The sequence below is a fragment of the Scleropages formosus genome, chromosome 1 (genome assembly GCF_900964775.1).
Source record: "Scleropages formosus chromosome 1, fSclFor1.1, whole genome shotgun sequence".
Classification (NCBI taxonomy): Eukaryota; Metazoa; Chordata; class Actinopteri; order Osteoglossiformes; family Osteoglossidae; genus Scleropages; species Scleropages formosus.
The window spans coordinates 41,177,857-41,189,822 of record NC_041806.1 but is presented as its reverse complement, the minus strand read 5'-3'; positions in this window follow the sequence as shown (position 1 = coordinate 41,189,822).

Sequence of the window (11,966 nt, the reverse complement as noted above, 5' to 3'; positions counted from 1 at the left end):
CAGGAAAGCGCTCCAGTTTGGGAAGTGTTTCGTTTTTGGTTGCAGTGAAAGCGATACACTGCAAGCGGACTTCATTGTCGATTTTCAGATTAACTTTTATGCAGCTACTTGTGTGATGAACATTGGTGCAAAGTAACTAACTGTACTTTAGAATCACATGTCTGCATCTAAGTCTCTCTTCCTGCTAATGTAATGTACACATTCTATTTTATATGAGATGTACGTCACTTTAGAGAAAAGCATTGTTAAACAGACAACTGGTAGCATAGTGGTCAGAGCTGCTACCTTTGGATCCAAAAGTCGCAGGTGTGACGGCTGTAGTATCCTTGAGCACGGTACTTACCCTAAAAATTGCTCCAGTAGAATTACCCAGCTGTATAAATGGGTAAATAATTGTGACCTTAACATCATAAGTCACTTTGTAGAAAAGCATCAGATAAATGTAAATGCTCTTCATATTCTGTTGGTGTCCATAAAATTGTGCTGTGCAGCAAAAATCAATCAACTTATACAGCAAAACTACAACAGCACTGTGCTTTGCACAATGACATTAAGACATGCATCAGACACAGAGAATGTATTAATGTATATATAAATTCGCTGGTGGTAAAGCAGAAATTTTTACAAAACAGCCAGTCAACATAGTTTCAGCAAGATTTCAGATCATACATTTTGTGACAGAGTTTGTAAATATCAGGTGGAGTTTACATTTATTTATTTAGCAGACGCTTTTCTCCAAAGCAACTTCCAATGAACTCTGTAGTATCAGCCCACACACCTTATTCACCAAGGTGACTTACAGTGCTAGATACACTACTTACACTGGGTCACTCATCCATACATCAGTGAAACGCACTCTCTTTGTGTCACTCACACACTATGGGTGAACCTGAACAGCATGTCTTTGGACTGTGGGAGGAAACCCACGCAGACACAGTGAGAACATGCAAACTCCACACAGACTGAGTGGAGAAGGAACCAACGTCCTCTTGCGCCACCCAGGCGCTGTGAGACAACAGCGATACTTGCTGTGCCTCTGTGTAGCCAGTTTAAGAGCATATTAGGACAAAATAATATTTCCTATGGCCATACATAATGGCCAGCATAATTAATCCTTCACATCACATTTTTGTAGTGGTTAGCACAGTATAGTTGGGGTCCTGGTGTTCTGAACCACTCTTACTGTAGTACCTTTGATTAAGGTACTTACCCTGCATTGATACGGAAAGAATCCCTGCTGTATAACAGGTTAAATCACTGTAAAGTCATAAAATAATGACATTAATAATAATCTGGTAGAGAAAGGGATATGCATTAGCTATGTACATTGAAGAGATTCCTTTGTAATTGTATGTTATCTCTCCTGGTTTGAATATTTGCTGAAATTTGTAATGAACAAATCCTTTTGGGTTCATAAACAAACAATGATCATGATGTTTGAAGCGATGCCCAAATCCAAAACTTGTCTAAGTCGTCCAGTCAACTTGACGAAACATTAGAAGTAACGCTGTAGAAAGCATCTTTAGGTTTTTTTTAATTTCTTATTTTCTGTTGCATGGCAACAGCGGCCAATGGCGTGATCTTTCTGATAGATAACAGTCAGCGAAAAGGAACATGAAAAAGGTGCTGTTTGTTATTTAGGCCTGTTTTGGGAAACTGTGATGACAAAGACATTGCCCTGCAGGGGTTTCTCGATAGTAATGAGCGGAAAATCAAACCATGCTTAAAGCTTTGGTTTGGAAAGTATTTGGGAAGCCCTGAAGCAAATGGAAAACCCCTGTAAAGTCAGCGCTGATTAAAAACCACCAGAGACTTCGGGGACCTGTGGTTTAATGTACAAAGTTTTTCTGCCTTAGAGATACATATTGTAACGTAATGTGAAATTGAGGAGGATGCAGCAAACATTTAAAAGCAAGTTAAGAAGTGAAACGATAATAATCCTTCAAAAACTGAGTGCAGTGAAATGAACTCCTTCTAAATAAAAGATGTTACACTTTTCCAAATTACTTGGAATAGTGGCAGTATTGCAATTACTACATTTGATATAAATTACATTTTTTCTTACCAGAACATTGATGGCTAAGACCGGCCGATTGCGTTCTCCGCCTCTGCTGCTCTTTGGCCTAAACTGCTGACAGATCTTTGGATTTAAAATTAAAGAGCTTGAGGAAAAGGGATTTAGCATGTTGCCCAGTTGCTTTCATGTGAAAGTTTTCGCTTTCTGACTTGTGCGTAGCCTTCTATTTTATGACCCGTGGCACTTGCGAATCATAATGGTTTAGCCAGACAAAAGGACTTAGAGAAGTATCTTTAAGGCCTATATCACTCATGCTTACAAGTAACATATTAGCTCACTGCAGTTTACTTTTTAACACTTCTGTAATAGCTCATAGTTCAGATTCACAGAGCGTTACATTACATCCATCTGTGTAACACTTCAGATGTCAAAGCACAAGAGTGATGTTTTAATGGAAGCGTGTTTTAAAATAAAACAATTGCTTTAAGTTACCGGCTGCTGAACGGTTAGAGGTTTGAGTAAATGAGAGAATAAATGAACAGTGACTCTACTTCTCTGCTGTGCCAGAGTCGCCTCTACTTCTCCTCACAGGTTCTGGTTTCCATTCACTGTTGAACACACGAAACCTTTCGGTAACAACACAGAGGCTACAACACGTGCAAATGTCATCAGTGAGGATTTCAGTGTCCTCTGGATGTCATCACACGCGTATGTAACACGTAGGCGGTCTCCTTGCTTGCTTGCTAAGTGCTTCAGCCTACTAGGTGTAGGTTATTGCCCTCAGTGGATTATGTCAAAGCTCAAAACTCATCTTCCTGGTCCAGAAACACAAGCTGGCTAATGAAAACAAAAAGGAACTCTCATGACTTGAATGACATCATCTGTTCTTTTAGACATTCTGGTACAGTTAAGTTCCGTGCGCATTGGCATGGCCTCCAAGGTTTCCTACACCTCGTGTAGAAACTTCCGACCAGACTTCCACGTTTGTTGATTGCTCGCCGCATGTGTTCGACTAGCAGGAGACAGACACCAATTAGTCACAGCAGAGGCCTAACGCTCGGTAAACAAGATACGGAGGTTGAGCCAGGGGGTCGGGAAGCCAACGGCCGAAAGGCTGGAGTTACGCAAACTAAACGACTCCGATTTTCATTCCTTTGTCTGGGTTGCTAATGACTTTAAAAGGAGCTAATTACGTGTTTCTCCCCTTCCTTCTTTTTCCATGCATTTGTTTGGCGAGTGATTAAAAGGGGCGTGATAATGTCTGCTAGGTGATTCCACAACTTGGCCCAGTTTTCTGACAAATGAAACAACAATTGATGGCTCAGCCGTGAAAATGCCTGGGACTTTCTCACCATATCTGTGTCAGAACATCAGAGACTCTCTGGATGTGATAATGGTTTCCCTTTCCCAACGCAAAGACTTGGGGATTAAAGTTGCCCCATTCATCATTTTATCCATCCCAGAAAACCTTCCAAGGCTAGCTGAAAAAGAGAAGTCTGATGTGAGTCTTTGAAAGAGTGACTTGATAATGGCTCCCTTCCTAAAGGATACAAAGAGTGCATCTCAACGTAGAACACATGGAAGGTAGCTGAATTTAAGGCCTGTTATAATCTGGAATCAAGTCATTCCCATCACTTCAATGCTGTTTGGGTCTTTCAGTTTCTGTAGGGTTCAGTTGTGGGTTCAAGCTTTTATTGCCTGGTCAGGCAGGCAGAACCCATCTGGTAATCCCTGGTGCCTGAGCTAAGGCCGTGTGTTATGTTCAGCTACTCATCTGGTAACCTCATACACCTAGAAGATAGATAAACACCTCTTTGACGCCAATCTGAACGATAAGTGAGTACACTGTTCAACTATTTGTGGACATATGTCTTGGAGCTCCACTTCAACATTCGCATGGGGCTCAGATATCTGAGATAAATCGTAAAATTTTAGTTCACTGACCTGTCTGAAAAATGTGGAAAACAGAGAAAATTGGCATTTTGCTGAACTAATCTCACTGTAAAGAAAATAGAAATGTTGCAAAATGCACAGTCCATGCAGCTCTTGAGCTCCTCATTTATTGCCGTTTGCAAACATGAAGTCTTATTATAGGAGCTTTTTCGTAACAGGTAAAAACAGTGCACGTTTAAACTCTAAGACCAAATGGTGGTTTTTTTAAAAAAAAAATCACTGTGAAGGTTATATATCTATACATAGTTTTCAAGGAATTCGTGACTTTGTGTGTTATGTAAAAAAGGGTGTTTGCTCTGCTCCCTGTTCCACACAAACATACATATACACATACACATACAATTTGCCCTTCTCTGGACATCATCTCCAGCCCATCTGGGGTTGACGACACCTTTCTCCAAAACGCACAAAAACTCTCAAGTCACTTTTTATTAAATATTACAAATTTCACCCCTTCAATAAGACTAATAATTTTGTCAGAATGCTATTAAGTCAACATTTTTGGGATTAGCTGATATTTAACAAAAAGCAACTTAGTTGCTTTGTTTTTTTTTAGATATTGCCCTTCATAAATGCTATTGTTTTTAATTGTGTTAATGTGTAATAATGTATTTGAACATTATTTTCAGGTCACTGTTGCCAATATTCAGTCAATAATATGTCTGTGAAAAATAGAACAATGGCAATTTTTAGTCCTTGGTAACCCTATAATTTGTCAGTGTTTGAAACAAAGGGACAGGTAAAATAACAGGTCATGCTGAGGTTGATGTTTTGCTTCTATGAATTAGAAAATTCATATGTAATTTATGTTTTCTGCGAATTACAAATCGAGCTGTAGGGCCACATAGATTTCCCAAAGTGACATCCAAAGGTTGTGTTGGAGTTCATGGTCTTAACTCCACACCGTAATACCAAGGATTATAAAAATTATTCTCATTGGCTCTCCATCTGGCAGTTCAGGGGGTGGGATGAGATCAGCGCTATGCAAATGATTGGCATACTGTGTAAGAAGTATGACCAAAAAGAAAAGGATTATCACCTCCAGGCCTTTGAGATGTCAAGTCTTTAGCTGAGCTCCTGGACCTGGTGGTGGGGGGTTAAGGAACATTGCCTCTGGAGCATTTTTTCCAGTCTGGGCTTGTCGCCCACAGTTCAGACCACTTTCCAACCAGCACTGGAAAATGTTGCTGTTGTCAGTTTTCAGAGGTTCACTATTATGAAGTGGTCTCCAGATTCAAGTAAAAGCAGAATATTTTATGCCATGCAGGAAGAAACTCGGAAGGGATGAGGGGAAAGATGAATTTGTATGCCCACGTAAGGGTTCAGCGTTTCACCTGATGGGATCGTATGGATGAAGTTTCAGGCTTGTGTGCAGTTTGCATGTAATTTGTCATGTTTAATGCTTGAGTAAGAAAATCACAAATTCTGGTGCAGTATTTAGAACTAGAAAAATTTTTATTTACAGCCATGGGACAGATGATGGTATAGTAGTGGTTAGAGCTGCTGCTTTTTGACCCAAAGGTTGCAGGGTTGAATGTCACCACCAGCTGTAGTATCCTTGGGCAAGGAACTTATCGCACATTGCTCCAGGAAAACAACCCAGCTACCCAGATTTACCTTAAAAGTAGGTAAATAATTGTAAGTTGCTTTTTGAGAAAAGTGTCTGATAAATGCTTACTTCATTTAATTATTTTACAGGTGAAATTAATTACCATATATTGAAATGTTCAATGAGACTTCACATAACAGCTAAAAATATTAACCCAGGAATTAAAAAGACACTTTTTTTCTGAAACAAAATCAATGTTCTTCAATGCACCGAAATCAACCATAGCTTAAAAGCCCGAGAAGTGACACATAGTGATTGCCTGTTCTAACCCATGGGATTCTTTCTTGGGTTTTGCAATGATGCAGCACTGATAATTCCTTTTTGAGCTACATGGAATCACAACAGTGCACGCTTTTACATATCCACAAAGCCAAACATAAGTTGCATGAGAAAATTATACTTATTTCGGAAGTAATCAATCAATGCTCCCCTTACATTTTCCACAGGTTGCTTCCATTTCTATTTGCACCATTGACATATTGAGTACAACAAGAAAAATGGCCACTTCTAATAAAGTAATTGGCTATTGTGGTGCAGAAAATGTACACCACCTGTATAAATTCATATAGTGGTAAACTGATTCTGTGTTAGTGCATAAAGTGAGATAATTTTTGTGTTGATGAAATTTTTTCCAACAGCTTGCTGGTTATTACAATTCCTGGAATTAATAATGTGAGTTGTTTTTACATCTGTGAATCTGAAAATCCCCATGTGATTTCATTGGCTCATGCTACCTTCTTTACCTTGCTTGACTCTGGCTGGTACAGCAAGTTCTCTCAACAGGGTGTCCATGGCCTTCAGAAAGTATATAGGGCCCTCCACTTTCTCCATGCTCTGTTGTGAAGAAGGTTGTGAGAAAGACAAACAGAGTCAGACACAGAGAGGTCTTTGAAGGGAACCTACTCCAGAGCACACACAGCATTGGACCTTAAATGTTCCCCTGTCAGCATGAGAACAGTAGAAAGCGCAAAGGCAAAGAGAAGATGGAGAGGCTTTGGAAGAAGTCTCTGAATGTCTTTGGGTGATCCTGCCAAGGCCCTGACTTGAACCTCTTAGAAAATCTGTGGAGAGACCTGAAGAATGCATTCAGTGACGCACCTCGTTCAGCTGGACGGCCCTTGAGAGGATCTGCAAGGAAGAACGGGAGAAGCTACTCCAAAGACGGTGTACAAATTTTGAAGTGTGCTAGTAACGCATTTTCTTTTAGCCTTTATGGGGTGTTGTGTGCTTATTCATGGCAAAAAAAGGATCACTTCGGTCCATTATGAAATCTCTATAATGCAAAAAAAGTGTGAAAAAGTGGAGGGGTATGAATAATTTCTGATGGCACTGTATGTCCTCAAGGACTGTGAGATGTACTGGAACAGGGCTGACCTTGCAAGGGATTGCAGATAAGTCATGAAGTCAGGACCCCAGAACCCCTGGCCTCGTTGATTGCCTTCACTAATCCACAAGTAATCCAACCTCTATCCTGCCCTGGATCCTCCAGACTGTAATTCAAAACGACATAGCATTTTCCAGACTGTAAGCAAAATGCCCTGCAAATGCAAAGTGCCCAAAACCACCGATGCTAAGACATTAGGCCATATTCCAAGTTTAATAAGACAGCCTAATAGCCCACCTCTTAATAGTCTTCCTACCAGAATGTGTGGGTTTCCTAGGTTTAGCTGTGCCACGGTGACTGGCAAGTGAGGTCATCAGAGTGAAGAATCCATAGTGGGTTAGACACAATATGTTTCCATTCATCTCAGTATTCCGTGCTGAGATAAATACACTGCGAGATGAGAATCAGCATTACCAAAGAGGGAAAACCTAACCCTAAAACAAACAATTTTGATCACATCATATCCATTCTATGTGCATGCCAGTGATCGCCATCTCTCAGTGATTGTAACGCGCGTTAAAACATCCGACCGCTGTCAAAAAAGACCGTTCATTATGTGTCAATCTCCTTAGGTTCATAAACGCATGTGCAGTCGGTGCTGAGGTATGATGAAAAACTCTGGAATGGTCTGAAAACAGGATTCATTTATAAGAACAATAATTAGGTAGGTTATGAAATCTTTCCACTTACCCATAATCTTACGGTGGAATTTTGCCTTCCGTTTTTACTGTTCACCTAGCATTACCTCACTTTTCATTTAATTACAATACTGTGAAGCATTTCCATTTCTCACAAATTGCTTGATTCGGGTCTTCGATGCTAATGAGATCTTCATGTATGCTGCTCCTGAGTTTATATATTCCCTCCTTGTCCCCATGGCAACAACTTTGAAAGAGCTTCAGCTGCTCGTGGTGGTGACTACAACACCCGATATTCCAGTCTCGAGAGCTGTGTTTCATAATTAGACTCTGACATCAGAGGATTAGCTTTGACCAGGGGCGTGGAATGTCACCGAAGACCAGCGAGGATGGAGACGACTACAATGTGCGTGTGTCCGGCCAAATACGGCCAACCCATTTCCAAACAAAAACCAAATGTTCCGTGCGCCAGGGTCACAGTAAGATGCTCGTATGTCAGAGCAAGACATCAGCATCATGAAAATATGTAAACAGCATTCTCAAATGTTCTAATTATGGCAAACCTTTCTTAGGTCTCTATGGCGATATGTCACATTTCCCAGAGTTATGTGTGATCCCTTTCCTTCTGTGCTTAGAGCACAGATGTGCATGGGGATAACTGTGGAACTGTAACCCAGTGAAAGTACAGTGAAGAGTCAATTTCATTATGTACCACTGGGCCAGCAACCTTGGCTATGAATTTTCTTCATCAAGGACAACTGCAAAAGTACATCACATACTCATGTACACGTTGTACATGGATCAAAGTTCAAGATGTAGCTACTGCAAAGCAATTTTAGCGAAGGGCCTAAATGAGGACAGAAGAGGAAAAAATCCTTCAAGCGTGCTCGCGGTACTATAGTAAAACTGTACGATTTTAATGTAGATTTCTTGCAGACGTTGTTTCCTTTTCTACATGTCGAGAGTGGGGTTTTCAAAGGGGCTTGTAATGGGATATGAAGAGAAATCTGCTCTTTCTAGGGTTTTTCTGGGTTAAATTAAGATCTACATGAGTGATGATCAGCATGAGGGATTATATAATTCCAGACAACCCTGACACATCAGCTCTGCCGTATCCCTGTGTGTTTGGTTACAGTTTTGTGACATCCTCATTCTCTCTGGAACCCGCAACCACAGCCACACCCTCTCTCCCCTCAAGCCCCGACTTCTGGCGATTGAAGCCCAAACCACAAAGGGCAGGCTGCCTGTGAACGGCTCTGCCTGCGTCTGCCTGCGCCTGCTCTGTTTCCCAGAACTGTATAGAGAGCAGCTCCGCTCGGCCCCGAACCCAGGCCAGCCAACTTCCCATGTCAGCAGAAACTGGGCTCCTGTGAGGGACACGGCAGGAAATGAAACAGTGCCTCGCTCCACCTTCCACATTATATGACCTCAGAGCTTTAACTTCATTTTTACTACCGCATTTACCTTTTGTTTGCATTTCCCTCTACATTAAAACACTTTAAATCACGTTCTTCATTAAAGGCTGTGGCAAATTGGCTTGCACAAATCCGTCATACCGGGAAATGTTTGTGAGTTTCTGATTTGATAAAAATTGGAATAAAGCTTTATTTCCTCCTTTTTTTTTATCTTTTGCCATCTGTTGGTATTTTCTGACTGTTACTTTCCACACTTTTCTTTCCAAGTCCGATTTTTTCCGATTCCATTCGTAAAGGACCTCAGCGGTGCCTTTACACGCGGATGAGAACACAGCCCAACTCGCGCCTTGAAAACGCCCGAACCAGAGGGCAAACCAGTTTCCTCTGCTGGGTTGCTCTGAATTTCAGCATAACCTAGTAAATAGCTTCCCTTACTCTTCCCCGTGTTTGTTTTGCAGTGTGTGTGTGTGTGTGTGTGTGTGTGTGTGCCCAGCTCTATGGAAACTTTCCGCTCATTCATCCTTGAAGTCTTTATGCTATCCAGGGAGGACATCGTCTCATATACGCTACTTGAAGAGCTAGAATTAACAAGGCACACGGTCAGTAACAGAAAGGGTGTTGCGGAGATCCATTGTGAAGGTGTTCATGCTTTAGCGCTGCATAAATGCGACCATTTCACATATAGAGCCTTTTTATTTGTTCATTGAGACTTCTTTTTGTTTGGTATTATTCTGCATACAAGCCTGCCATCTGCTGGAAGAGTTATCCTTTTACTCAGTATCACAGTACTTTTCTATGACATTACAAGCATTTACATGTATTCTAGTAACCTTTAACATCTATTAACATTTTGCTGACGCCTTTGCACAAGGTGGCTTAGAGTGTTAGAAGAGAATCTTTAGTTGTCTATTTATAGAGCAGGGTATTTTTACTGAACTAGTTTGAGGTAAATTACCTTGACTTAGGAAATGTCTTGTTCTATGGTATGACAGCAGAAGTGGCATTAGAACTGGGGCCTTCGGGTTTCTAGCTGCCCTTCACAAACCAATTCATTATTCAACATGCCGCGTGTATCTTGGCTTCTGTTGTGCATGGACCGAAACATCACACATTTCATTTAACTGCTTTAAACAGACTACTTACATTTGACTTCTTAGTGCTGGAGATGTAAGAACTTGGTATCCTGTTGAAGCATCGTTTTATACCTCAGCCAGGGTGTGTGAGTTCATGATACACACACGATGCACAGGTGAGACTCAGACCTGTGACCCTCGGGTCCAAAGGCAGCAGTTCCAACCACTACACAACCAGCAGCCCATAATGGTTTATCCGACTGGGAAGGTTTCCCACTTAAAACATCAAATGAACATAAACGGCGCAGTGCTTGCTTTTTATCTACAGAAAGTCATCAGTGCTCTCTGAACAAAATGTGTTTTCGAACCATTAGGCTTCGATATTAAAGGGAAGAGTTCAACTGCATAATTTTCACAGGGCCAAGGACTCATTTAAACTGACCTTAACGTTACCAGTTATACCATGACACCCTGAAACATTTTCCCCACCAGAGCCTGGATTCCACTGCACATGCTGCAGTGAGCAAACACTGATTTATAACCCACCAACTCACTTAAAAGAGATCATCCCGATCCTCCCACTCCACCGACATTTCTCCCTCTCTCTTATTTTTGCCATAAATAGATACAATTGGTGTCGCTAGCATTGCAAAGCCATGAGTGTCGCTGCCTGGCCAACAGAGCTGATTCAAAGCAGACTGGACAGGGGGAATCGCAGGCCGTTGCCCACTTGGACTGGCCCTGGGCATTGCTGTGAGCAGATCCATCTGGGGAAGCTGTGCTGAGAAAGGCGCTGCAGACTTTCGACCACTTCGGTAAATCAAGTCGACATTGAAAGCAACAGTAACCACATCTATTAAACACCAGGGACTGTGCACAGAAAACAAAGGACATGATGCAGGACCTCCAGCAAAACAACAAAATGGTTCAGTAAGGCGGGTGGCTGTACAGGCCAGCTGGACTGGAGTACTGATACGCCTGCTTCAGTCCGAGGAACAGAAGGTTTGCAATCTCTGAATGGGGTATTTATTTTTCCTTTTTGTTTGTCTTTGAAAGAGGTCATATCTATTCCATGATGGCATGGCCAGATGTGAGACTTGAGTCATCCGTCCTGGTTCGGAGATGTCCTGGGAACCTCTAAGTCATATGATCATGATTGCAAAACAAATTGTGAATTTTGTACCGGAGCGACGAAGAGTATAAAATCTGGTTCCGAAATGTCCTCGGAAGAACATGACGGGTCCCCTGTGTCCAGTCACACCTGCATCTGGTGGCTGGAGTATCACACTTCAGTGTAGGACAACAATGACTTCCAGCTTTGATTGAAACGATAGCCAGATGACGACAGTCCGGATTTTGCGAAAGGGACCTGATGTGATGAAGCCGACGTGATTTTATATCCTTCCATTCCAGCCTCTGAAGTCATGCTTGGCCTGGGTGCTGCTTGCAAACCACTATTTGCATATATTATAAGCATGGAAAACCCAAGAATGGAAAGTACATGTAGGCATAACACATTAACACATGACCATGAAAACCATAGTCTCACATTAAAGTATTTGCTGACTTAGTTTGTCTTTATTGAGCATAGTACAGCCATCTTAATAAATTTTAATTATGAAGCTGTACATTTATTGATACAAGGGCTAATTCCAATCCCATTTAATCTAACTTTTTTTAAACAAAATGTTTTCAAAAATCAAGTTTTTTTTTTTCACTTTGAGTGCACTGCACAAGTTTAAATGAAGAGAAGTCTATAAGAAAAACAAAATAGATAAATCCTTTTAATTACCATTTAATAAGCATCTGTGTATGGCACATGAATCATTCATAGTCTGTATGATAAAAATGTGCACACTTCCAGACCCACATTACCT